Below are 24,366 nucleotides of genomic sequence, written 5' to 3' on the forward strand. Positions count from 1 at the left end.
GTGGGCACACAGATACTCAATAATTAAGTTGCCTGTAGTGGTATAGAGTACAGATGGTACAATTAATATTCTAAATGTAGCTCTGTACTGCTTGTGTGCCGTCTGGGTGAAGTTTATCTTTACCAAGTTTCTTGTCTACTGTATACAAGCATTTAAACTCTGATTCATCAACTTCTAGCCATATTTAAATAAAGTATAATATATTTACACTGATTTGGAAAGATAATTTCTTTTCATTCTGAAATACTTTAAAAGTTTCTCTGTCATTTATTGAACCAAAACTGTTTGTGCTATATCGATATAATAATCTGTACGATGTACTATCAGACATGAAATATTTAGGGCTAACATCTGATCTAATCCGGAAATACTTAACTCTTCCTAAATATTATAAAGAAAGATTATAAGGGATTTTGGAATTTTCATTAACAACTACTTTAGTAGTCTAGATAATCTCTACCTTTGTGTGCCTTTCAAGACATGATTTTAAGAATCAAATTTAAGGTAAAAATACAGTTGCTCAAAACTGTAAACTGTTTTATGCATTAATATTGATTAGCAAGTTGTAGAAAATGATTTATAATTATGCATCTATTTTTAATTCATTTCAGTTTTGTATATTTATAAATATATTGTATTGCTTTTAAACAGTAGAAGCATCTACTGATTTTTGATATTAGTTAAAATGTTTAATCCATGTCCCCTATATACATGAATATTTGTATATTATATTTTCAGAAACACTTTCATTTTTTTCTGTTGTATTATCCTTCATTTTCTAGTTGCTAATCTTAGAGATGTAACATTAGATAAATGTGCCATTTTTAAATTCTCTTTCCCACCGTGATACTCCACCTTCTGTTTACTTCCCCCACAGTATTCCGCTTTGTACTCAGGGAGACAATAATTGGGTTTTGAGTACTTTAGCCGCTGGAAATGAAAAACTCTCTAACTTTTCTATAAAAACTGGATTACCAAGAACCCTTGGCTTATTTTTTCTAAGAATAACAATTGTTAGTAACAGCAGTGATTTCTTTTTTTATGATAAAATGTTCTCTGCCCCACAATTCACATTGTGCCCTTGAAAACATCTGTAATATTTATCTTTATGTCAAAAAAGGTTTTTTCCTTTTTCTTTTTTTTAAAATTGATTTTTTTGTGTTCTACATTTTTCTTTGCTCCTCTCCCTGCCTATCCCCTCCCCTTCAACTCTCTCCCACGGTCCCCAGGCTCCCAATTTACTCAGGAGATCCTGTCTTTTTCTACTTCCCATGTAGATTACATCTATGTAAGTCTCTCTTAGGGTCCTCATTGTGGTCTATGTTCTTTGGATTGTGATTTGTAGGCTTTTTTTTTTGCTTTATGTTTAGAAACCACCAATGACTGAGTACATGTAATAATTATCTTTCTGGGTCTAGGTTACCTCATTCACTATGATGTTTTCTAGTTCCATTTATTTGCCTGGAAATTTCAAGAGGTCATTACTTTTTCCTGCTGTGTAGTACTCCATTGTGTAAATATACCACATTTTCCTTATTCATTCTTCGGTCAAGGGGCATTAAGGTTGTTTCCAAGTTCTGACTATGACAAACAATGCTGCTATGAACATAGTTGAGCACACATCTTTATGGTACAACTGAGCATCCTCTGGATATATACTCAAAAGTGATATTTCTGTGTCTTGAGGGAGGTTGTTTCCTAATTTTCTGAGAAATCAACACACTGATATCCAAAGGGTCTGTATCATTTTGCACTCCCACCAGCAATGCAGAAATGTTCCCTTTACCCCACAACCTCTCCAGCATAAGTTGTCATCAGTGCTTTTGATTTTGGCCATTCTTACAGGCTTAAGATGGAATCTCAGAGTGGTTTTGATCTGCATTTCTCTGATGACTAAGAATGTTGAGCATTTCCTTAAGTGTCTTTCAGCCTTTTTAGATTCCTTTGTTGAGAGTTCCCTGTTTAGGTCTGTACTCCATTTTTTTTCATTGGATTATGAAAATGGTCATTGATGACCATTTTCTTGAGTTCTTTTCATATTTTGGAGAGCAGACTTATGTCTGATGTGGCATTAGTGAAGATTTTTTTCTAATTCTGTAGGCTATCATTTTGTCTTGTTGACTGCGTCCTTTGCTTTACAGAAGCTTTCCAGTTTCAGGTGGTCCCATTTATTAACTGTTTCTCTCAGTGTCTGTGCTACTGGGGTTATATTAAGGAAGTGGTTCCCTGTGCCAATGCATTCAAATGTACTTCCCACTTTCTCTTCTATGAAATTCAGTGTAGCTGGCTTTATGTTGAGGTCTTCGATCCATTTGGACTTGAGTTTTGTGCATGGTAATAGATATGGGTCTATTTTCATTCTTCTACATGTTGATATCCAGCTATGCCAGCACCATTTGTTAAATATGTTTTCTTTTTTCCATTTGATATTTTTTGCTTTGTCAAGTAGAATTTTATCAGTATCTAATTTGCTTTACTATCTGTTAATTTTTTAAGGTTGCAAATTATGATAAATAAAGTATGAGACCTTTAAAACTATTTCTGGAATTGAAACACAAAAATTGTATAAATTTATGGATTACTATGGGACATTTCCATACATCTAGATAATTTTCAATGTGAAAATAAGATTTTTTTTCTCCAAAAACATCTGCAGTATAATTCTTGATCCTAAGATGTGGACATCATTGTGGAAGAGGGAGGAGAAAGTCTGTAAAAGCAAGAGGAATAGGAAGTGTGCTGTAAGGATGTGATTACTAGAGCTATCACAAGCGCCACCAACATGGAGGGAGGGAGGGTGGAATGGATCCAAACAAAAACATATTGCATGCAGGTGTGAAACTCTCAAATAGTAAATTAAAATAATACTCCCTAAAAGGTAGTAGAAATGTTTTAGAAAATTTTAATTTACTATTTGAGAGTTTCACACCTGCATGCAATATATTTTTGTTCGGATCCATTCCATCCTCCCTCCCTCCCTCCAATTTTCTAAAACATTTCTACTACCTTTTAGGGAGTATTATTTTAGCTAGGCAAAGAAGTGTTACATTTGTTCATGCTGCAGCGTATTACTTTAACTGTGTAAAGCTGTGTTGCATTTGTTTGCTCTGCATTGTTTAATTATGTAAGGATACGCTGCATTTGTTTCACTTTGCCTGCCTAAGGCACTTGATTGGTCTAGTAAAGAGATGAATGCCCAGTAGCTAGGCAGAGAAAGGATAGGCGGGGCTGGTGGGCAGAGGGAATAAGTAGGAGGAGAAATCTAGACTCAGAAGAGGAGAAGAGAGGAGCAGTGTTTGTTTCCAGACATCATCCTAATCACATGAACGATGTACTGCCCTATGATGTCACACAGCTATAATATTACCAGGGAGCTGTACCAGGCTTTTTCTTTTGGGCCACCAACCAACTCCCAAATCATGACATAAGACTTCTTATTAGTTATGAATGCTTGACCTGGCTTAGGCCCATTTCTGGCTAGCTCTTTTAACTGAAATTAACCTGTTTATCTACCTTTATTTTTTCCCTTGGAGCTTTTTACCTTTTTTTATTTCTTTCTGTATATTTTACTTTTACTGCTTCTTGTGTCTGCAGACCAAAAGTTCTAATAAAACATTATCACTATATGGATTTTGTTTATCCATAGGTCATATGTTGAGTTCTGACATTGAGCATACAAAATCGGCTACTGTGTAACTTTCTATGGAGGAATGGTTATATCTTCGTACATTTTTTTTCTCTTACTGACTTTTAAGAGTTATTTTTGTAACACAGACACAAATGTCTCATCATATATAACTATTTTCAGTATTTTCTCCTATGTTGTGGGTTGTCTCTTGATGTCATTTGAGTCACTGGAATTTTTAATTTTCATGAACCTTTACTTACTTTCATTTTGTTCCTTGTGTATCTGGAGTCATAGTTACAAATCCATTTCAAAAATTCTACTTGCAATTTCTTTTTATATTTTATATTTTTACTTCTCATACTCAAGACTTTTGCCCATTTTAAGTACGATTCTAAAATGTGAAACTTCAATTTTATTGCTTGCACATAGATATATATGTGTTTCAATGCAATTTTTAAAATAGTAAGTCCCTGTTGAATTGCCCTGTTGAATTTGAGTTTAAGTCAGTACTCCATAATTAGATGTCTTTATGTCTAGCATACATGTTATCATATTATCTTGAGTATGGCTTCTTTGTATTAAGCTTTAAATCAAGATATGGGAGTCTTCTAATTTTGTTTTTTTTCTATTTACTTTAGTTATTCTTTGTCACTTGTAATTTCATGTGAACTTTAGCATTATCTTATACATTTTTATGAGTCAGGTAGCATTTTGGTAGGTGTCACCCTAAACCTGTGGAAGAATTTTGGGGGATGCTTCCACTTTAATAACACAATCATTTTTCCATTAATGTGTACAGTTGGCAACTTATTTAGATATTAATGTCTTACAAAAATATTTTGAGGTCCCAGAAATAGTTTGGTATTCCTTTCATGGATTTACTATTAAGGGTTGCTTGTTTTTGATTCTTGTTTTACGACTGGGTCTCATGTAATCCACATGCCTGGAACATGCTATGCTGAGATGATGGCCTTTAAATCCTCATCCATTGTCCCACTTTTACTAGCAGAGTGCTAGGATTAGAAGCATGGGTCACCTAACCCAGTTATAAGCAGCTAGGCAAACAGTCTACCAACTGACCTACATCCCAAGCCCGATTTTGTTGTTTTTTAATGGAGCTATAAATAGGAATGCTTTAACATTTTTTTTGATATTCAATGTAAGTGCAGACAAATATAATGGATTTTTATATTGATCATAACTCTCCAGCCCTGCTGAACTTGTTACTTTTAGTAGTTTTTAGTGGGTTTCTTGGGACTTTCTTTATAGATCATATCACCTGACAATGGCCGTCCTGCGTTCTTGTTTCTGTTTTGTTTGTCCGTTTGTTTCAACTCTCACAATTTGTTACAGGAAGCAGGGCAATTTAGATAGGCATGCTTCATATTCTCCATCTGGAACATATTATAAGTGACATATCTAGTAACTGAAAAACTCATTTAAGTTATTCATTTGCTGTTCCAGAGTGGGTGCATCGAATACTGTCTGTGTAGACAGAGAATCCCACAGTAATGGCGGAGGTTCAGATCTTTTCATTTCCCTCAGGATTTCACCAGCTGTTTAATTTCACTAACAGTGGCTGATTCGTCTCCCGCTTTTAAGAATGCCTTGGGCATCGTGTAAACTACTTACAGTTTAATCTATTCTAATTTGGGCTTCTTTCTTGAGATCACTTCCCACTTAAGCATCTGATATATTTTGATTCTGTGAGGGCTCCTCCCAGCTGTCCTTTTCTTTCGTTTCTCTCCAGCAGGCCAGCTGACCTACAGTTCAGTTCATGTCCCTGATGGATCTATCCACCAACCCTAAAAGGCCTCTCATTATAACTCCCACTTTCTATAATGGGTCCTTAGGCTTGAACTTCTTCATCAGCTGCTGATGCCATTTACTTGCAGGCAAGGATTTGCAAGTTGCCACTCCAAGGGCAACATTTTTCGACCATACAGAACCACTTTGCCATGGCTTGGTGCCAAACCATGGGACAATGCAGATGATCTTGGTAGACATGCCTCCTTCCCAAGCGCTGAGCTCTGGGTGAATATGGAGACCGCAGTGTCTGCTCTCTTAGCCTTACCTCTTTCTGTTGGGTTCCCTTCTGATCCAGGCCAGTGAATGGCAACAATTTGAACTCTCTAACTCTTTCTTGCCTGTAACTTGATTTCTTGTTCTCCTATGACTCCCTGTGAGCTGTTTATACTTCCTTATAATCACCACAGATACCAGGAATAATAAGTTTGTTACACAGAAATCTTGTGACGAGGGTCTGAAACTAACTGGAGCAGTGTTTTTTCCCTCCAGGAACTCCAGCCTGATGATTCTGTATGTTCAACAAGATTAGCCAATATTATCTGCTCTGCTAGATATGCAACCCCATGTGTTATTTAGTCTTTATTTTCAACTTATTGGACTGAGAAGTGACTATAAGATCAGTAAAACATGTATTTGCTTGTGTCTGTGAGAGTGCTTTCAGAGATCACTCAGTCATGAGAGCTAGTGCATAGTGAATAGTTCAATCCAGTGATGAACAGAGAATACGAAAAAGCTTTCACCCCAGTTAGCTCCTTGGACAGCTGAGGATAGGGAACCTGAAATGACCCTATCCTATAGCCATACTGATGAATATCTTGCATATCACCATAGAACCTTCATCTGGTTATGGATGGAGATAGAGACAGAGACACACACTGGAGCACTGGACTGAGCTCCCAAGGTCCCAATGAAGAGCAGAAGGAGGGAGAACATGAGAAAGGAAGTCAGGACCACGAGGGGTGCACCCACCCACTGAGACAATGGAGCTGATCTATTGGGAGCTCACCAAGGCCTGCTGGACTGTAACTGAAAAAGCATGGGATAAAACCGGACTCTTTGAACATGGCGGACAATGAGGGCTGATGAGAAGCCAAAGACAATGGCACTGGGTTTTGATCTTACTTCATGTTCTGGCTTTGTGGGAGCCTAGCCAGTATGGATGTTCACTTTCCTAGACCTGGATGGAGCGGGGAGGACCTTGGACTTTCCACAGGGCAGGGAACCCTGACTGCTCTTCGGACTGGAGAGGGAGAGGGAGAGGAGTGGGGGGAGGAAGAGAAGAGTGGGAGGAGGGGGAGGGAAATGGGAGGCTGGGAGGAGGCGGGAATTTCTTTTTTTTCTTTCAATAAAAAAAAAAGAAAGAAAAAGCTTTCAGAAGGTGAAGGAGCTGCAAAAGACAGGGTCTTGCTGAAGGAAGCGAATCTCTGGGACCATAAACTTGGGGGAATCTACCTTGCCCCAGCAGCTTCCCATTATTGCTATGCTTGGTTAGATGAAATAAAACCTATGGAACCATGAGGAAAAAGACTTTCCTCTATTAAATATTTATTTATAGTCTTTAGTCTCAGCGATGATAATATAGTTAATACCCTAGCACAGCTATGTAGTTGTCTTTCATGATTTTCTTGCTTCCCTTTTCCTAATGCCCCAAAGTTCCTATATCTCCTGGAAGATGAATCTTAGAATCTTGAGGTGCACTGCATGTTTTATTTTTCATTACCCTTACCTTTCTAGTGCGTCCACATTGAGTACCTCTTTTCTAGCCCTCCTTATTTCTTCAGGAAAGGAATATGTGGACTGTATTGATACAAACAAAATTTAATTCTTGGGGCTACAGATAGGGCTCACCGATTAAGAGCACATGTTGCTTTTGTAGAGGACCTGAGGTTGTGTTCTTTAGGGTACAATGCATGTTTGTGACTTAGAGTGTGATTTAATGGTGAACAAGAACTTTGGCTACCTCTGGCATTTCTTACAGTCTGTGTTTTACCTAGTTCACAAATGCTGGTCAATAAGAGTGCAGCTGCGTTTTATCCAGAGGGATTATTTTCAAAATAAGAAAAAAATCAATACGAGACAGCAAACTTCTCTAAGTTCCATTAGATGTACCAAGGAGATCTAATACTCTAGTCTTTTTAAAATTATTCTTGAGAGGTACTATATTACACTGGGAACTCAAAGCAAAAAGACATAAACCCTAAGTCACAAGATATAGAAAAGAATTATTTAATATTTATTTTACATAAATCACATTATTTTTGCCTGGTAATACTGACACCTTTTTGGAAAGAGTGGTATTCCTTTATTTGATCATTTGTTCATCAAATAGGTTGTGCATCAGATTGGTTGTGAGGAATTGTTTCCTATTTATCCACAATGAATATATCCATCCATACATAAAAAGGATATGTGCTAATATGACTAAACATGCCTAACTGAGATTAAAAGTAATGTTATATATTTTCAGTAAAATGAGCTCTTTCATCTTACACTGTGTATGAATTTTCATTGATTTTGAAGACACTGAAAATAGTGTCTTACATTATCATCATCTTTTTTTTTTGTTGTTGTTTTTTTTTTTTTTTTTTTTTTTTTTTGATTTTCGAGACAGGGTTTCTCCATAGCTTTTGGTTCCTGTCCTGGAACTAGCTCTTCTAGACCAGGCTGGCCTCGAACTCACAGAGATCTGCCTGCCTCTGCCTCCCGAGTGCTGGGATTAAAGGCGTGTGCCACCACCGCCAGGCTATCACCGTCTATTTTATTTGAATATTTAGTTCAAAATTCATTTTCTATGGTGCTCATATTAATGATAATGAAAGTAGGATTGTTATAGAAACTACAAAATGTATATAAACTAATATAATCTTACGTGTTTTAGGATGGGTCCCTAGTAGCTTTCATTATCTAGGGATTACTGTTTCCCAGGCACAATGTTAATTACAAAAACACTAGATAATCACTCTCCACTATTCCATTTTAATAAATATCTCACTGACTAAAGGTATGACAATTACAAAAATTTAAAAATTGGTCAACGTCATATATAAATATCCTGCATTCATGATATATGCCAATTATGTTTATACTCAAAACATTTGACTTTAAGTAATAATCTAATACTCATATATCTCATATATAAAAATCCATCTCATATATATCGTGCATATAAATCATATATATATCAGTGTCAACATCTATTTTATGCTATCTTTGGTTTTTGAACTTTGATAGGATTTATAATCCAAAATGCACACATATACCTCACAGTATTTTTCTATGTATTTGACTTGTGCACCTACATTTACTTAGAATTTAAATTTTAATTTACTATACAACTGAGTTGTTACGGTTCTTATGCTAACTGCTCAGAGCTCTAAGGACACTGTACTGAGCTTGATCTTTAATACTAAAGTTGCTGACTTGTAAAATATTCCTTTATACCATGTGAACATATGTCACTGTGATTGGCTTAATAAAGAAGCTGATTGGCCAATAGCTGAACAGGGTAAGGTTAGGTGGGAGAGTCCAAGTGAGAATTCTGGGATCAAGAAGGGTAGAGTTGGGTGTTGCTAGTAGACACAGCGGGGAGCAGGATGGTCATGCTATGCTGAGAAAATGTACCAAGCCATGTGGCAAAGCATAGCTAAGAAATATGTGTTGATTTAAAATATAAGAGTTAGCTAGTAATAAGCCTAAGCTACTGGAGGAGCATTTATAATTAATTTAAATGTCTGTGTGATTCCTTGGGAGCAGCTTGCAGAACAGAAACATCTACCAACACTGGCTTGACTGAAGTATTGGCTCCAAGTTCAGAGAAAACCTTAAGGATGTCATCATTTAAACGACCGTATTATTCATGTTTCTCTAATGTAACAGAACTGATGAATTGGACATATATTCAAGGACAGTTTAGATTGGCTCATACAATGTTTTCTGGGTAGTTCAAAAATAGCTATATTTAAACACAAAGAAGAACACATGAACTTAGTAACTGTTCATTACACTAGGCTGGCTCTTAGAAATCTGCATCTTTCACTGAAGGGTTGGAAGGTTTCCGGAGAACTGGAGATCTGCAGTCCAGACAAATGAAGCCTGATAAATAAATACACCATGAGGTATATTTGTGCATTTTGGATTATAAATCCTGTCAAAGTTCAAAAACCCAAGATAGCATAATATAGATGTTGACACTGACATATATATATATATATATATATATATGATTTATATGTATGATATATATATGAGATGGATTTTTATATATGAGATATATGAGTATTAGATTATTAATGAAGCCTGCTTCTGATAGTAGGCAAGGAAGGAAGCTGCAACATGGTAGATGATATTGCAGGTGAGAGTGAAGGCAAACAGGGAAAAGCAAAACTTCCTTCTTTCGTTTCCCAAGTGCCTAGGTTGCCACAGCCACCTTTAGAGTAGGTGTTCAAATTTAAAATATCTTGCAGTATTTAAAATCTCTTGCAGTATTTCACAGTAGCTTGTCATTTAGTTGAATTCATGATACAGTCTATTCGAGAATCAAGAGTCACCATCCCAAAGCCCTAGAGGAGGACTATCTTATGACCCCAAAGAAGAAATCCCTGTTGAATCAGCTTGTGACTATGGATTGTTTTCTACCAATACAAAAGCAAGCACGCTCCAGGTTGATTTTTCTGTTTGCACACTATGTCAGTCCTCAAAATCTTTGGAGAATTTAGGCAAATGTGGTAATTTCTTTCTGTTTCACACTCATTTCTCAAGTACTGGCATGGCAAGTGTGTACTGCCACACCTAATGTGTATTTTGTTGTTGTTGTTTTGTTTTGTTTTTCAAGACAGGGTTTCTCCGCAGCTTTGGAGCCTGTTCTGGAACTAGCTCTTGTAGTCCAGGCTGGCCTCGAACTCACAGAGATCCGCTCACCTCTGCCTCCCGAGTGCTGGGATTAAAGGTGTGTGCCACCACCGCCCAGCTCCTAATGTGTATTTTAAATAAATATTTTGGACATTTACTTGGTGTTCTTTAAAGGGAAACTAGAATTCACCCAACGAAAACAACTAAGAAGCTGTCAAGCAACGTATTCTTTGGAAATTGAACGGACTTATACTCTCCTCTTTACATACGCCAGTTTTAACACCTTTCAGACAGGTCATTTTTTACCGTAACCATGGCTTCAAGGGCAAAACCTCCCATCGTTCTGGTCCATCAAATTATGTATGAGAGAACCATTCCTAGTCCATTTAGTTTATTGTTTAACTTGTGCTTTACTATATTTTTACAGCAATGTCTTTTTTACCTTATACTTTCCTCAACAAGGAAAGTGTCCTGCAGATTCAAACTATTCGAACAGTTGGCTTAGTCATGGTTGAGTGTCGTCCCGAATGACAATAATGCACCCATCTGCATTTTGAACAGGCTTCCCTTGCAGCCTGCTGTTAATATCTCACCAGACTGATTTCTCCTATAGTCACTGAATTCACCTCTAAGAAAATAACATGAAGATAGGAAAGTCACAGCCAATTCTAACGTTCCTGAACAGACACCTCACAGGGAGGATATGACTAATGGACACCTTCAGGTGTGGGAAAAGTAAATCCTTAGGCAACTGCAGAAGAATCCCGTCATTGGCAGTGATGGCTGCAGCGTGGGCTCTGAAGTGAGACAGTTTGGGTGTGGAGCCCAGGGCTGAGGGATATTCCATAACTTGCTCACTCCGTCCTCACTTGTAAAATGACAATAAGCATACAGAAAACAAACATGCCCCCTTCTTAGAGTAAATATTCCTAAACTATTCACAACATTGTCTGGAATCAATGCCTCAACATCATACGCTACCATTAACATCTTTAATATATCTGTGACCATTTCTTAGCTTCAGGTGTCACACTTACTTGTCAGCCATCCACATTCCTCAGCAGTTGTACATTGGTGACTCCTAAAGTTCCCTAGAGTAACTAAAGCACTCAAGTTCTCAATGAAGTATTAGCAGGCAGGTCTAACAAAATAATAAAAGAAGAAAGTTGCATGTCACATCCAAGAATCAATTATCCTAATCATATAAAGACATCAAAATACTCAAAATTTAATGCAATCCATCACATTAATATAAAAATAAAAGTGTAGCTATAGAAATAGAAAAAGATGTATTTTGAAAAACTCAAGAGCCACGTGTAAAAAAAAAAAACACTCCTGAAAGTAGAAACAGAGAGATCCAATCTCTGTCTTAGGAAGAAAATGGTGCTCTGTCAGCTGAACATACCCTTGCATGAAGATGAAATTTAAAATTCTGCATGTCCCCAAATGGATTCATCTTTATTTCTCTGTTTTTGACAAGTCCTGTCTCCATCCCTATTTTAAGGGATGCATAAGGCTGCACTGTGTGCAACCAAGAATCTTCACTTTTCCTTCTGGAGGTAAATGATAACCAAAACTTTTCTACCCTAACATTTAATTAGATCTGTCCGTTTGCTTTTCTGTATTAGTTCCCTCTTCTGTAATTTAAAATACAGCCTTCTAAATTGAGGATTGGATTTAATAGACTTTAATTGAGTCTCCATTCTATGTATTTCACACATTGCAGCTTCAGTAGTTTTTAAGGTAATTATTCCCCACATAATTCTGAAATTGAGTTCACAATACTCTCTAGAAAAGCTTCTTCCCCCCCCCCGTACGATACAGGAAGCCAATGGTGACCCAGCCTTTCTACGTCTTCGGGTTGTTAACTGACATACTAGTTGTACATATGCGACCATGCCACTTAAAATCTTCTGTAGAATCTCTGCTTCCTCAAGCATTCTCTCTCGTGCTCTGGGTTTCTTGTAATTTCTCATTTGCATATTCTTTCTGCTTTGAGCAGTGGCTCAAACATAGCTAAGTCATTTCCTTTCCCAGCATTGCTTTTTCATGGCATTTGCAAACCATCATGATATGGAAAGTTTCCTTTATCCATCTGCTTACAAATGAAAGGTTAAGTAACATGACATCACAGACAGCATAGAGTTCAAGGCCAAATATTCTTTCTTTAAGCCATAACATAAACACATTAAACAGATGTTCACAATAAAGAAAGACAGGGGAAGGAAGGAAAGCACAGGGCTGGTGGATAGCTCAAAAAATTGATCCACACCTCAAAGCTATTTAAATATCCATAGCAATTTGTGAATTAATTTTAGAACTATAGAGCTATTTTGAGTTTTCAACAACTCTTTTCCATTCAATCTATGTAATTATTCTTCAAGTTGCAATAGTGCTACACTATTTTATTTCAGTAAATATAGAATGGCATATTTTGCATCCCCCAGAGAAAATGAAATGCCAAAACATAGCAATTTTTTCTTTTTTTCTTTTTTTTTTTTTGAGACAGGGTTTCTCTGGGTAACTTTGGAGCCTGTCCTGGAACTCGCTCCATTCCCAGGCTGTCCTCGAACTCACAGAGATCTGTCTGCCTCTGCCTCCTGAGTGCTAAGATTAAAGACGTGCACCACCACCATGCAGTTTAGCAATATTATAATATCTGTACTTTAAAAATACTTAAATAAAAAAGAATTCACTGTAGAATTTATGAAATATAGGTGGTTGTCTCAGCTAGGGATCCTATTGCTGTGATAAAGCACTATGACCATCAACATCTTGGGAAGAAAGACTTCATTTCAGTTTACATGTTTGCGACACAATCCATTATTAAAGGAAGCCAGGACAGGAACTCAAACAGGGCAGAAACATGGAGGCAGGAGCTGATGAAGAGTCTATGGAAGAGAGATGCTTATTGGACCACCAGGTCAGGAGTAGCACCACCCACAGTGAGCTTGTCCCTCTACATCATGAATGAAAATACATCAGAGGCTTGCCTACAAACCAGTCTTGTGGAGCATCTTCTCAACTGACTAGAAATAAAACTAGTCGGCACAATGGGTATAACACCAAATTAGTCTTTATTACTCACAAAGAGTACAAAAGCTGTTCTCCATGACTATAGACACAGGGATATTAGTGGGTGTCAGTCAGAGGACAATGGAGTAACTTTAATGGAGAGATTTCAATTACTATGACTTTGGTTCTATGATTTTTAGTATGAGATTTTATAAGATTCAAAGGATCTATATTTTTTTAAGCAACTACAAAACAATTCGGTCTAGTTACAAAGAAAAGAGCATAATGTTTCCCATAAGTAATAATTAATCATTTGGAGTTCTGTAATACAAAACACAAGACTAGCATGTCAAATCTGAGAACTACTCTCGCATGACGCACACACAGAAGCTGTGCCCTTAATGTGGGACTTGTTCAAATCCGAGGGCTGCTCATACAATGCACATAAACAAGGCCTTGATGTGGGAATGCTCACTAATCCTCATTGTCGCTAGACCTGATTCACCATTTTCCAATGGACATGCTTCTGGTGTGTCTGTGAGGGAGTTTTAAGTCTTCCAACTGGATGGGCAAACCCATGCCGAATGTAGGTACAACCATGCCATGGTCTGAGGGTGTCAGTGGGAATATAGAGGGAAGAAGATGAAGCTAGCGCATCACAGCCTAAATCTCTCTCTGATCTGTACCTGTAGACAGGGTATGATTAGTTTTATCAGGCTCCTGCTACTTACTATACCTTCCTCAGGATGACTGACTATCCTCAAACTATGAGCCGAAATGAGGCATTCCCTTCCTTTAAATTAATTTGGCAGGTATTTTCCACTACAACGAAAGAAAAATTGACTAATATATAATACATTTTAATAATGAAAATCAATCAAGATCTTAGAAAATAATGTTTTCCTTTTTAAGAATTAACATGAGAAATGTCAAATGTATTTGTTCTTTTATGGTAATTTTTCTGATGTTAGAGTATTGTTTAAATATCCATTTAGATAATAAATTAGGAGAAAAGAGGGAAGCCAGATTTTAAACTGTTAAACACTTAAACATAATAAAATTAGGGCTGGCAAGATGGCTCAGCAAATAAGGCTGAGGACTTGTGTTCGAGCTTGGAGACCCATATGGTAGAAGGAGAGAATTAACTGTCTCAAGCTGTCCTCTGATCCTCCACACATGATAGCAAACCCTAACACACACAGATAAATTATGATGTAAAAATATCAAAGAAATACAAAGTTTTGCTCTAAAGTCGGATTTTAGGAATCAGTCCAAGAGATGAGCCGGATGCACAGGACTCAAGCTGCTGAACAAAATTCTCCCTAATGGCCTGGCTAGGACATCAAGATTTAAGTGTCCATAAGCCCTCATTAGCATAAAACTGAAGGCCAATTGGTTCAAAAATGAGTACAATTTTAATACAAACAATTGGCAAGCCAAGTGTACATTGGGTAGAAGCATTATCAATCACAAGCAGCATCAAGATAGGGAATTTAATTATGTTCAATCAGTTAAGCAACTTCAGTGGTAAATATATTCTCAAGTGCAATTTAGCCACCACGATAAAATAACTATTAAGTAGCACATTAAAAATCTTAGCTCTTTTTCCACTCTTAAGTCTTAGAAGTTGATTGTCTTGTTTGCATGTAGGTTTGCCCGCATTATGTCACCACCACAGAATGGAGCATGGATTTGCCAATGAGAAGAATGACTTCTTAAAAACACTCTTTTCCCTAATGTTGTGAGCAATCCCAAAATAAACTCACACCCTAGAGGGCTGCACTCACTGAAGGATAAATGGGACATCTTCCTTCCCACTGGCACTGAGGGTGTGGGCAAGAACGTGATGGGAGATGATATTTAGAATGAGATTCCTAATGACCTGTGACATGCTGTCAAAACTGCTATCAATTTTATTTGAAGAGGGCTACCACGGGCTTTATAAGAAGCAGTATTTTTAAAAAAGTGAGACCTTTCATTATTTTTAGAACTAAGAGGCCGAAGATGTATTCTGGCCTTAAGACACCAGTAATGCTATTCCACAGACTGAGCTCTCAATGCTACCTCCCATTGTGTGTGTTGGTGGGCATTCTATGATTCTCCTACATAGCATTTATTTAGATCAGGTTTTGAAAGATGTGCATTTCCAATGCCCAAGATTCTAATTACTTACCAAGGATAAAGGGTCAGATAAACAGTCAGTGGGCCTTCACAATAGCAGATGTGAATTTCTAATAACCAAGAAAACTAATTGTGGACATTTTGGAGAAACCTCTGGAAGATCGGTACTGCTTTATTCCTATTTTGATTTTCTACAATAAAGAAATATGTTAGGCAAAACAGGAATACAGTAAAAGAAACTGCTTTCTTTCTACAAATTGAAATTCAGGCCAGATACATAGGTTATTCAGTACGTTAGCAATCTAGGGATGGAAGTAACTCAGGTCTTATGTGAGAAGACACCTAGCTCCTGAAGTGCAGGGAAGTCTGTATTGTGTAAATAGAGACAGTCCAAAAAAGTAGCTCATATGTAGGGAATGAAAAACCAGGGTTTGCCTAATTTTTATAATTCTAATTATTTTCTTTTCCAAAGTTTTGGAACTCTTAAATCAGACTCATTAACTTATCAATTAAAAATATAGGGTTGGGAGCCTATAACTCAGACTGAATCTCAGAATGGCCTTGGAACAATAGTAAGTGTTGTTTGAAATCATGTTGTTCTGTACAGACACCTTGCTCTTGTGTTTCATTTTCTGAAAGTTAACTTCAAAGGAAACAGCATCTTATGCCAATTTTCTGCTATTAACACTGAAAATAAAGCATACTTTGAACCATTATAATAGTACAGAGAGACACAATTTCTCAAAAAGTATTAAACTCCTTGAAGATAAAATCTGTAAGCAAATATAGCATACTTCCCTAATATGTACCCAGACAACAGTATAGCACTGATCTATGGGCCAAATGAGAACTCTGTTAACTTACTGTACAATTTAAATGCCATGTTGTAGTGATCAACTTAACACGAATAGAAGCATCAATAAAAATGTGAATATTACCAAATATCTAATAGGTTGGGTTTTGTACTAATAAAGTTACATGGATCAATTCATTTATTCCTCAACACAACTACCCATGACATATGAACTAAGAAATGGGTGGCAGGAGTTTTACTGTATACCCAAATTCACACCATCAGCAAGGGATGCTACCAATTGAACCCTCTTATTCTGACCCACAACTCACCATCTTAACAACCACGCATTATTTTCTCCACAGAGGCATGCAGAGACCCATTTGCTCATTGCACAATGAGAATAATGACATCAGCAATATAAAAGAAGCCTTACCAAATGAGAACAACCCCAGCACTCATTTGAGTAAAATTACTATTTTCTCCTAAAGAAACGACAGCTTCCCTTCCTTCTAACCTTAATAGGAATAGAAAGCCACCATGGATTAAAGCAAATAAAAGTACATTTATTCTTGCTTAAAGGGCAATCGAGTTTTATAAGTCATGGCATGAATGAGAAAATGTCTCTTAATACCATATACTACACTCATTGATTGATACAGAGCATGTGTGTATATATAGACATTACATATCTACACAGTTTGAAGATAAATTTCAATGCAAATGATATAGAAGGCTTAAGTTTGGTCAGTCCAGTGCCTGTAACACAAACACCTGTGCTTGGATCCTCAGTACCTACTGGAAAGTGAGGCATACACCTGCAGCCCCAACACTGTAAGTAGAGACAAGCAGCACTCCAAAGCTTCTTGACCAGCCAGGAGAGATAATAAATGAGCTCTGACTTTAGTGAAGGGTCATGTCTAAATAAATAAAGTGGAGAGCAATAGACACACCTATGTCTACCTCCAAGAGCACACATACATGTGTACATACACACACACACATATACACACAAACATACACACATACACTATAAACATACACAAACAAGAAAGAAAGGAAGGAAGACACAAAAGAATGAACAAAGGAAGACCACAACCAATAATGGAAAAGTTGATTTATGTATATGCATCATTATAAAACTCCAAGCTTTAAAATATTAACCTACAAGAACCGTAAGAATAGAAACCATGAGAAAATCTCATTTTTATACTGATAACAGTGTTCATCGGTTCATTATTTTTAAGTGAAATGAAAGAAAGGTAGGCATAAAGGACAGTAATGTTGGGAACGTATCTAGTCTTACTTATATGCACTACAGACAGAATAGAATGATGGATCTGGGGTAAATGGAAAATCAACTTCATGGTCAGGAAGGGAATATCAAGTCACCCCAAAACAGTGTCATGATGGAAATCATAAAGAGAGGTCAGGGGCAAGCCAAAGAAGGGGGGGTCACAATTTAGGTTTCCCAATTAAATGCGAAACAGAAAAGGCAGAGCAATGAGATCATAGAATAATATGATATGGATAAAGGAACTCTGAAGTCTTTCCAGTTGTATGCCATGTTCAGGGCTGGATGTGATGAAGGCATAAAAGATGAGGGGGCATCTTGAGTGTTGGGCATTCCAGAAAATAAAAGTAATCTTATATTTACCAAAGCTTCTAGAGAGGGACACTATTAATTTTCTGTGCACTGAATCATATTCATAAGGAAAATCCTTCAACAATACACCTCCCTTATAAAGGTTTTGAAGTATCAGACGTATTGGCAAGGACAGCACAAAATAAATACCATCTGAAAATACCAAGACCAATCTTGATTGCCTAAGAGCCTTCATTAATACAAGGAGCCAGATAGGAGTCCACTGGAAGCTCTGCTCCTGATCCACTATCCTCACGAATCTCTCCTGAGTTTCCCACATACTTCTGCGGGGAAATGAAAACACTGCTCCTGTTTGGCTCTGGCATGATGCTGAGGCCGCTGTTTTGAGACTGCCATTAAGCTCCCTATAATTACCACTTGCTCTGCCAGCAATGCCGCCCAACCCTGATGCTCACGCCTGATTGTTCTCTGCTGCAGCTTCCAGATACAAGCTTGAGCTTCCAGATACCAGCTCCAGCTTGCTGCCTCTCTGCGTCCAGATCAGGGATTCTTTCAGTTCAATGTCATCTTTCTTCTCCGCCACAGCGTTCTCCTTGTTCTCAGGTCATTCATCCATCCACCAAGTTGTGGAGGTACAACTTTGAGATGAGAAATGACCAAAGGATCAAATCTTTTAATAATACTCAAGCAATGAATTGTTCCTAAGTGTGTGGCGATGAGGGGATTCCAGGGAGTGAGCTGAGGCATGGCTGGCTACGGATAGGCCTAACCCACTCCCCTACTCTCATAACTCCTTTGGTCAGCATGGCTATGTTCAGCCCCATGTGAAATATTATTTTAAAATTAATCCTACATAGTTTTTTATGAGCAATGCTATACACAGGAATGTCTTGATTTTCACAACTGCTCTCAAAAAGAAATTGCTAATATAGAACATTTGGTACACATACCAGTGTGTCTAAACTTCAACTGTCCAAAGATGTATTTTCACAAACCATTTTCTATTCCCAAAGAAATTATTTGGTACACAAATGTAGAAGAATTGATAGCATATTTGTATCTATTATTATATGCAAAAAACCTTACCAAAAATTAATGTTCTAAAGTAAAAGAAATCTTTACATCAGACTTTGTGGAAATCAGATGCCCAGCAACCACACCACTGAGTTCTTTGCATACAGTTTTAGAAGCTTGGCATCCATGTGTTGGCTGAGCCACATTGTCCCTTATAACTCAAGCTTTTCCACATTAAGGATGTTGGTTAACTAACTCCTCAAGTTAACCAGACAAGGAACATTCAGCATTCATTCTTGCCTGGTTACATTTATTTTCTTGCTGAAAAAAAATTGTCTTTTGTGGTTAATTTTTGGACTGTATTATTTCAGATGAGTCCTCAAATAGGCAGCCATATGCCATAGTACTTAAAGCTAAGTAATTTTGCTCAGAATTCCAGTGTAACCATATGGGTGATCTCTTGTACTTACGATTCATTTGAATGTGTAAGAAATGATTTATCCCAATCCTATTTTCGAGGACACATGATATCTTGAATCTAAGACCAAGTATTTTAAACATTTTGGGTATTTAAGATTTGACACTGAAGAAAACATAAATGACTTTTCATTGCCTTATTTACATCATCAGAATCAAAATATCGGTTGGTGATGAAGTGCCAGGTAGCACAGATCAAGAGATACCAAGAAGTGTATCTCTCAGGACATGTCAAATATGAGGTTCATATGACAACTTTGAATTACTGTCTTAACAAAACCCTCAAAAGCCACAATTATGTGGATATGAGCATATCCAGTATCAAAATTCTCACATAGCTAGATGCATTACATGATTCTAGGAAGTCTGTCCCTGTAAAAATCAATGCTTACATTCATTAATTCACCAAGTTATGGGTAAAACACAAATATTCTTCTGAAATATAACAGTCAATGTCTCTCTAGAAAAAAAGGTAACTGGTACCCAAATTGATAGTAAAAGTTCAAGGGAGTGCTGTGGGAACTCCTTCAGCCAATAGCCTTTAAGATTCTAGCTCACTTGGGTGTAGTCTCTTATACTATAAATGCAGCTGTAAAGCATGAGCTCGATTCTGGCTCTCCCTTCCCATTAGGTCACAGTTACCCCATAGCTGCTGCAGAAGGCTGTCAGGCTCAGGGGCAGCTTCTCCCATGGTGGGGGTGGTGGGCAGGGTAGCCCGCAGGTCACTGGCATAAGGCCATGGCTTCTAGGTTCAGGAAAGTGACTCGCATCTTGATCTCAAAGATGGCTGGCCCTCCTCCAGCTGCTTGTCTGAAGCCCTGGCCTCCTCCTTCAAGGTGGGTGTGCGAAGGAGTTGGCAATGGAGCGCGCCCATGCATGCTCCAACTGTGGATTCGCGGACAGCAGGTTCTCCCCACCCTATAGTACTCTTGCAACATGATGAGCCCATCGCAGTCCTCGTCCTGCAAGTAGAAAAGGAAGCGCATCTTCTCTCAGTGGTACAGCTCTGCCTCCTCCTTGTCGACGTGGGAGTGCAGCGGCTTGAAGTAGGTGATGATGGTCATGAAGTCCTCGAAGCTAATCTCTGCCAAGCCGCTGGTCCTCTTGCCTAGGTTCTGATTGTCAAAGAAGGCATGGATGATCCTGGAGTGAATTAGGTTGAACTCCAGGTCCTGGACAATGTCGAAGTTCGTTCTCTTGCCAAATGGTGGGCTGGTTTCTGCTCAGGAGCCATAACCTCTAGTGCAGCTGTTTGATCCAGTCACAGTTGAAGTCGCTCTGATTCTGGAACCACTCCTGCATAGATCACAGTCCTCTGCAGGAACGGGGAACAGGAACCAAATCTAGCAGCCGGAAGCCAACACAGGCTTTACAGCTGCATTTTTATAGTATAAGAGACCATGCCCAAGTAGGCTGGTGTCTTAAAGGCTATTGGCTGAAGGAGCTCTCATAGCAAGGGAGGATCAACTATATATACCTTGACAAAAATTCTGTGTTAAAGAACATAAATATCAGGGTTATTTCATCTCACTTCATGACAGAATCTCTAGGTTGAATTTTTATAATAGCCGAGAATATGTATAACTATTAAATAAAAGCAAAACATCTTGGTCAGTATTAAATAGAAGTGTCCTCTTATCCAAGTCATTAACAACACACATCTGTTGAAGTATACATTAGATTTGACAGCATCTTATCTCATTAGCACTTGTATTAGGTTCAGTTTTCACTACTTTGAGTTTTATCAATTACTCTTGTTCAAGCTCAAATTTGCATTTTATGGTAGTACACATTTCTTTTCTTCACCAAAAGGAATCCGGGAATGCTTGTGTTAGGATATCTGCCACACATTTCCTGTCCTGTTCCTTACCCTGGCACTGTTTTAAAAAGCATATTTCAAAACCCTTTAGGATAATGGGGGCTTTCAAACACTAAATTTTAGGCCTAAAATTATTAACAATTATTTAAAAAATTTCGTGCATATAATGGTGGGCTTGATATTTCTAAATTCCTAGTAGAGGCTAATGGTTGAATCATGTTTGAATGACACTTACCAGATTCTGTCTTAACTGCTCTCTATGCATTTTGTAATTTGAATCTGTAACAACCTGTTTGAACTCTTGTTGTTTTTCAGAGGAAAATTAAATAAAATATGTGAGGAATTTTTCCAAAGTTACAGTCAGATATCTGACTCCAAAGCAACTTTATTATAAACAGTTGAATACTTTTCTTTTCCTTTCTTTTTCCTTTCTTATTTTGAGAACTCAGTCAGTAGAACAGGTTGGCCTCAAACTCAGAGATAACACAAATAATACCATTAAGAGTTTTCCTTTGATATATTATGTAGTTTATAAAAAATAAAAGACAGAGATAAAGACAATTTATGATAATTTAAGAAGAGTCTATCAAGTGATTTTAAAATGGAATTTTTTTCATTTACTCAGATCATTTTCAATGAATCAAAATCCTATTTTTTACTATAGACATTGGAACTGAGTTAAAACTGATGTTAAACAATGGTCTCTAGAGACTTTCTAAAACCACATGCCTCTTCAAACCTCAGCAGGCCTTTCTAAACATAGCAGTTTCTTAGCCCTTTTAGAAACATGCATTCTGTAAGTCTTTATACTAGTTCATACTAGAATACCTAAGTATCACTAAAGTCTTGTAATTTATTCCTCCATTTTTGCAACCGATTCAGGTTTAAGGGTACATAATTAAAAGATTTACTTCTGAAAGTTTCATGGAAAAATGTCTATATTTTGATCAGTGTTATATAGCCTCCTCTTGCTAAAAAAAGAAAGAAGCGAACAAGCAATAAAAAGAAAACAACAACAAAAATACCCCGAAACTAAAAATCTTTCAAATTTTCTGTTAAGCAGATAACTAGAAAGTGTCTGTGGAACATTGTGCCTTAGTAGGTAACCAGATGTCTATCCTCAATTCTAATATATATATATATATATATATATATATATATATATATATATATGAAGCTATACATATAGAAAAATAAATATTATTCATTCATCACAGTTAATTTCAAGATTTTCTAGAGCTCTGTTCAATTATTTAGTTATAATATCCTGACAAAAAAACAATCTGAAAGTATACCACTTTTAAACTCTTTTAAATGTTGACATTCAAGCACAAGAAAGAATTTAAACACTTTTGATATTATTCTTTTTACTAAAACAGAACTGTGTTCCGCACACAGAAAACCTTACTTACGGAAGCTGATCTACGGAGTGTAACAAGGAACTGGCACTTGCTATCATGCTGAAGAGCCTCACTATGTTTCGGAATTATTGTCAACTCTCTGGCCTACTGCTGTTTTGCCGACATCTGTTCTGCTTCCCAGGCTGGGTAATCGAAACAAGTTCAGGGAAGAAGAAAGGGCTGGTTCCTCGACAGTAACAATAAAATTCAGTTGCAAGAAGGTCACCATGATTCCAGAATTCTCTACAGATTTCCTCTCTATCAACCTTCTCATTCTATCCTGGACTGCTTCTTGCTTCTTATTGTTGAAATTTCAAAGTAATTTTGATATTTTAAAAAAATAGTATTTTCGGACTGGAACCAGCTCCTGCCAGACTTATAACAAATATAAAATTGACAACAGCTGATAACATCAGCTACACATGAAGCTGTTTGAGAAATATAAATGTTCTCTTATTAATAATGTCCATTGGACCTAGATAAAGAGCCAGCCAAATTAAAAGACCTTGAGAAACTCTTCCTGTGTTTTCTCTTATGAGCAGATTCCTGTTATCCTGCAATCTAAGCACAGATTAGCGAACTTTTTTCCCCACAAATAGATTATTATTTTCCATAGAAAGTCAAATATGGAATATTTTAAAGGAAGATTTACCTGAAAGAGATGATATCAAATCACGAAATACACACGAGAAAAGCATATAAGTTACATAAACTTAGCGATGTCAGCAATCCCTTTAAAAAAAAACCTCATAGGAAAGAACAAGCTCATCTCAGCAACTGATGGAGGACAAGACAGAAAAGGCAGGCAGGGCAACGGGGTCAGGCCGTACCTCCAAGCAGTCTGTGCCAAGCCTTTCCAGCAACGAGAAAACAAGAAGAAAGAGGCCCTGCCCTATGCAAAAGCTCTTGAGGCTGCCTAATAATGGCTATGAGGAGAAATTAATCATTGATTTCCTAAATATAACCATATAAATGGAAACGGAGCCTATTATTGTCATCCAACAATCCCCAAACATACATTATTAAAACATCAAAATAATGACTTGGAGCTGAGAGATCTGTTAGACACCAAGAGCACTCAAGGCTTACTTTTAAGGAGTTATCTTCAAAGAGAACTTTAGCTTGATACTATTGAACCATCTCTTACTTAGTCCCAAAAATAGCCTATGTCAACCTTAGCTGCCCTGATTATTGAACAAAAATTGTGAAGACACACTAAGAAAAAAATGGTGAATGACAAATGAGGGTGTGCTTTTCAAAAATTTATGTAACATAGATCAGGTCAAATAATTGATTCAAAATATACTTTTTGTATTGTTCTCATTAGTATTAACACACCCATATTGTAGAATGTGACATTTTATAAGTGAGTAACAAGTGAGAAAATAAAGAAACAAGCCTATGAACCCAGCCAACTTAACACCAGTTCAATGATTAAAATAGTATTATGTAGATAAATTATGCCTAGATAAAGCGATTTTTTGTAGAACATTTTCATCAGCATTCTCTGAATTCAGGCCAAGTAGATACAGCAAAGTTTGTAACAAATACGTTGTGGCTTACGTACCAATCCAAATTATTTTTTATTAGTATTTGACATAATGCTAGCAATGGAGTGCATTACCATGAGGAATACCATGGAAATAGGATGGTACATTAAAAGTTGATTTCTATTTTACAGTTTTTAAACGTCATAAGAATACCAACAGCTGCTATAAAGTTGCTACTGCTGATGTGGGAGTAATTTCTTATTAATAAAGAAACTGCCTAGACCCATTTGAAAGGCCAACCCTTAGGTAGGCGGAGTAAACGGAACGGAATGCTGGGAGAAAGAAG

The 24,366-nt window shown here is 37.1% G+C and overlaps 1 protein-coding gene and 1 pseudogene across 1 annotated transcript in view; both read right to left on the reverse strand.

Moving 5' to 3' along the window:
* The window catches only part of LOC121458915 (protein piccolo), a 309,061-nt gene that overhangs the window by 209,423 nt on the left and 75,272 nt on the right, over positions 1-24,366 (reverse strand). The gene's annotated exons all lie outside the window — the stretch shown is intronic.
* LOC121458624 lies at positions 20,063-20,613 on the reverse strand (annotated as a pseudogene).

The sequence above is a fragment of the Microtus oregoni genome, unplaced genomic scaffold (genome assembly GCF_018167655.1).
Source record: "Microtus oregoni isolate MIOR12 unplaced genomic scaffold, Mior012 000018F_ref0000195, whole genome shotgun sequence".
NCBI classification, from domain to species: domain Eukaryota; kingdom Metazoa; phylum Chordata; class Mammalia; order Rodentia; family Cricetidae; genus Microtus; species Microtus oregoni.